This window comes from Panthera uncia, chromosome A2 (genome assembly GCF_023721935.1).
Source record: "Panthera uncia isolate 11264 chromosome A2, Puncia_PCG_1.0, whole genome shotgun sequence".
In the NCBI taxonomy this organism is placed as follows: Eukaryota; Metazoa; Chordata; class Mammalia; order Carnivora; family Felidae; genus Panthera; species Panthera uncia.
Window position 1 is genome coordinate 86431022 of NC_064816.1, and position 5182 is coordinate 86436203.

The 5182-nt window shown below is 31.9% G+C and overlaps 1 pseudogene; it reads right to left on the reverse strand.

The window, feature by feature from the left end:
* Window positions 1-3295: 3295 nt before the first annotated feature.
* Window positions 3296-3887, reverse strand: LOC125929859 (ras-related protein R-Ras2-like; annotated as a pseudogene).
* Window positions 3888-5182: the final 1295 nt, after the last annotated feature.

Below are 5182 nucleotides of genomic sequence, written 5' to 3' on the forward strand. Positions count from 1 at the left end.
GTCATTTGCAAATATCTTTTCCCATTCCATAGGCTGCCTTTTAGTTTTGTTTGTTGTCTCCTTCACTGTGCAGAAGCTTTTAAAAAGCAAAAATAAACTATTGGGGCTTCATCTCCCCTTTTCGTTTTAAAAAATATTTCCATTCATTCAGTAAATATTTCATAAGCACATGTGAAATTTTACTTGGAAATATGCATACTTACATCTATGTAATTCATGATGTTTTTAGACTGTTGTGGATTTAATAGCTGTGACATAGTGAATTCTGGCTCAATTTTGTTACCTACTAACAAAGTAGCCTACTAACCGTAATGAAACGCTCCCAGGTTCAGTGAGTTGAGTTCTTTCCACTTTGCTATTGGAAGTGTAAGTGACACAAGGAATAATTTAAAAATAATTTTTGAGATCTTCAAAATTTTATAATCTTTGACTTAGTAATTCTCATCCTAGAACTCTGAGTTAAGAAAGCAGAAACTCAGGTAATGATTTAAGTATAAAGAAGTTCAACATTATTTAATTTGAAACTGTGAGTAACAAATCTATCAAGAAATAGGTACTAAATTAATGCTATATATCTGAATTCCTGTACCATATATTCAGTTGTGCAAAGATCAGCACAACTATTTCCACTTGAGAGTCAAACTTTTTAAATCAGAAGCAAAAGCTTACAAGCTCAAAGAATGTCACAACAAAATGCATTGCCACAACCCTGATAACCAAGTTCCAACCAAACTTTTTACTACCTAAGAACCATTACATTCCAATTACTATCATATTACCCATTTTCATTATGGCCATTATTTTATCATTACCCATTTTTTCACTGTTCTTTATTACTGACATCACACTTGAAATTACCTGATATTTTGTATTATTATTTGTCTCCTTGTAATGAAATACAAGCTGCATGAGAGTTTGGCCTATTGTCTTCAGGATTCCCTATTAACAAAAACATATTTCCTGTTTATTGTAGGCACTCAAATATATTTAATAAATAGGTGAAAAAATTAGTAATAGGATATCATGGAACTGTTAAAACACTTGTAATATTTCAGGCATATATTTATAAAAATGAGTGTTCAGCAAAATTGTAGTTACTTCTTACACGTATATTTATAAGCAGAAGGAAATGGAAATATTAATATGTTAAGAGTGATAACTCACAAAAGTATTAAAAGTAGAAATTTTTATTTCCACTCTTTCCTTGCTAAATTCTCTGAAATGGGCATTACTAATTTTCTAATCAGAAAAGTAAACACAGTATCTCAGGCTAATGATACATAATAGCAAATTCTATAGACACTTTTCTCTTTTAACTCCTTAATATATATCCCCTTGAATATACTACTAGAACAATTAAAAACCTTAGGAGAAAAAAATAACATATACATAACATGAAAAAAAAGATGTATACAGATACTAAAAGAAATCTCTCTTGATAAAATCAAAGATTATCAAATGTTTGGTAGTTGATAAATGTTCAAATATGTTAAAACTGATGATTTTCTAAAGAATCTTGTATGAGCATAAAAAGTTGATTTTCTTTTAATATTTATAAAGGAGAAGTTTTTCATACCACTTTCTGAGTCAGAGAAAAATTACAAAAAATTACTTAATACCCTTTTGGAAAGTATCTTTATTACAAAATATCAACTATCATTATATACCTCATATGCCATTATATTTCTAACATCCTTATAAAATGAAGTAATAATTGACTGTAATTTTCTTTACATGATTATTTATAAAATACCATTAAGGTAGTCAAGGATCTATGAATAAGTCAAAATATTTTTCTCTCCCAGAGATCTAGCCACTTAAATATTTGTTATTTTAAAAATCATATTGAATATATAATTGTTAAAAATACTAAATGTTTTTATTTTTTTATTTTTCATTTTTAAAAATTTTTTTTGTGATAACAGATCAGTTTTAATTCTAGCACCTGAAGCTATACAAGGGTATGCTTTATCAACTTCACGGGGCTGTTGTACATATTCAATAAAGTGACAACCATGCAATATCACTTAGTATCTCACCGTCAGGAACATACTTCTGAATTGTTGAAACACATCCACAAAATTAAAAACAAAAATCAGAAGCCATCCACAGTTATACTAATCGTCAAAGAGAAGTTTTACACTTACTACTTGATAGAACAGTCAATACCTAGTACTGCACATCACAAGTGACTTCAGATTCTCACCCTGTTGTTGTCTACGGAGGAGGTTTCTCAAGCAGGTGTGTGACTGGCCAAAGGTGGGAGCCACCAGGACCGGGACCGGGATGGCAAGGACACCTCTACCACAGTTTCTATAGTTTTCACTGTTTTTTTTTCTTTGTCAGTTAAAAGTGAACAGTGAGAATTAAATACTTATCTTTACATATACATAAGGTATGCTGTGAAAGCACATTTGCTTACAAACATATAAAAATACTTGTTAACTAGTTTGATAAGAAAATAATGTATAAAACTATATAGCAAAAACATTAATCATCTCTGACCCTGGAAAGATCAATTCTGTATTCTATATTACAAACAAAAAAACAAGTTTTACTTTTTTTTTTAATCCCTTATCCAGAAATACTTGAAAAGGCAGACAGACAGAAATTATTTATTTTTACTCTCAACATGGCTATGGAAAGAGTTAACTTAAAAAGCCAAGAACATTGAAATGCCTAAATCCAGAATGAGTCCAAATATTTGGCCACAAAGAACATTATTATCATCTTTAGGAATGGAGGTGTAATAAAGGCTTTATACACAGTTTTTAATCTATAAACATAACAGGCATTTTGGTATTTTGGCCACTGGAAAACAAAGGCTGTAGCGTCAGTAAAGTTCTGAGATCTATCACTTTTCTGGGTTCAATTCAGTGTACTTAAGGTTAACTAAAGTTGACATCAAAATTTTTAGAGATAGGCAAAAAATTCACATTTAAAAACAACTCATGTTTCTATTTAGAGTAACAATAGGCAATATGATTCCAGAAGTTACAAGTTAATTTCACAACCTATGACTTCAGCTTGGCAAACAGCTTAGGTTCCAAAACTGATTTCATCCCTATTAAAATGTAAGCCCTTAAAAAAGAATATGTCTATGTATATAGATCATTATTTTTAAGAAATCAGATAATCTTTGAAGCAGCCTTAGTGTTTCCTTTAAATGTGTCTCAAAATGACCATAGGATTAGCTTCACGGAAAGGATTAGCCAGCTTCTTGGTCTAAGGCTACTAGCCACGGTGATCATTTGTCTAAGGCTAGAAAGTTACCAACACGATGTGATGTAAACCATAAGGAGAAGAGGAAACGATGAGGGCTTTTCCTGGCAGTTGGTAGCTAAAATTCAAGGGATTCTTAGAAAATGACACAATGGCAGCCTTTCTTGTCTTTTTCTTTCCATGTTGGTTCTGGTGAAGGAGGACATTCCTGCTCTGGAAATTTCCTTATAACCTGGACACGTTCATGGAAAGCTTGATCTATATTCATCCTAATCTTTGCTGACGCCTCCATGTATGTTACCTTAAGCTGTCATGTTAACTGTTGTCCTTCTTCCTGTGTTACCTGTCTTTGATGATCCAGATCTGCTTTATTACCAGTTAAAATCATTGGAAACTCATCACGATCCCTCACTCTGAGAATCTGTCTTTGAAACTTACAGATTTCTTCAAAACTGCCTCGATCTGTGACTGAAAAGACCAACAGGAGACCCTAGCCAACTCTCAAATACTGTTCTCTCAGAGCTCCAAACTCTTCTTGTCCTGCCATATCCAGAATATCTAGCTGGGCTGCTCTCTCATCTATCACACACTGCTTTGTGTAGGAATCCTCGATGGTTGGGTCATAATCCGTCACAAAATAGGACTGTTATAATGGGGTCCCTTCCTTCTCTCGCACCGTATGCCACACCTTTTAGGTTGACCAAAGCGGAGAGACATCTGGGTTTTTCATTGTTAAAATCCCGAAAAAGATCTTTCAACCTTCTTAACCAGAGCAAATCCTAAGAATGAAGAATTCCATCGCTCTTGTCTTTACCACAAGCCCTGACTTTTCCAATACTAAATGTTTTTAAAACAATTCTTGCTGAAACTTCAACAGTAGCATTTTCGAATGACCTATATATATAGTTAATAGTTTTCCTGAGTGATATAATCCACGAATTCATTCAAATTAAATTATTCAACATTTTTAATATTCCATCAGCCAAGCTATTATGAGCTTATTAAATGATTAATCCCAGTGTGATTTTCGGAAAAAAATAATGAGTGCACTCTATGTCAGCTTAGAAATATAATTGCACCATTATTGTGCTAAACTATTATCAAAGAGAATACAGTATTAGGTACATTAGCAATGACATTACTTTGCCTGCTGAATTTTTGCTTATAGAATTATTTGACATAGGAGAGGATTTGTACAGTCAATTAAAACCTAAGTATTCAAGGGATAATATGTTTAATTATTTGCAAGTTACCAAGTTGTTTGTATAGTTCTTTGACACAACAAATGTAGAAAATGTTTCATTGAGTAATGTCAGATTATTTAATACCATAAAATTCCAAGGTCTATTTTAATAAAAATTAAAATCTCCTAAATGTTATAGGAGTAAAATAGAGGAACGATTTCTAAGGCTGTCGCTAATTACCTTAGTTTTCCTTAGTAATGAACTCTAGTTTTGTTCAAATCAGCAACATGCTCAAATAAAGTAATTGGCAATTTCCTTGGGAAGATGGATGCACTCATTCCCAATGATTCCTAACTGAGAATTAAGACACAATTGAGGTTAACTAAATAAGGAGGAAATTTTTCTGGTGTAAATAAATGATACACAATGTAGTCAGCAGGACATGAGTATTAACTGGTGAATATTTTCCACCGCATACAGTTCATCTTTATCCTGCCCTTGCTTGAAATAACTTCTTTTAGATGTAATTACATTCTTTTTTTCATAAATTTTTTAAGTTCATTTTTCTTCAGCTTCGTTGAAATATTAACATGTAATATATGTAAAGTTTAAGGTGTATAGTCTGATGACTAGATACAAGCATATATTGTAAATAGCACAATAATCTTCATCCTCTCACCTTTAATATGGGGGAGGGATGGTAATATTTCAGATTTATTCTCTTAACAACTTATAAGTATCTAATACAGTATTGCTAATTATTGTCATGATGTTAT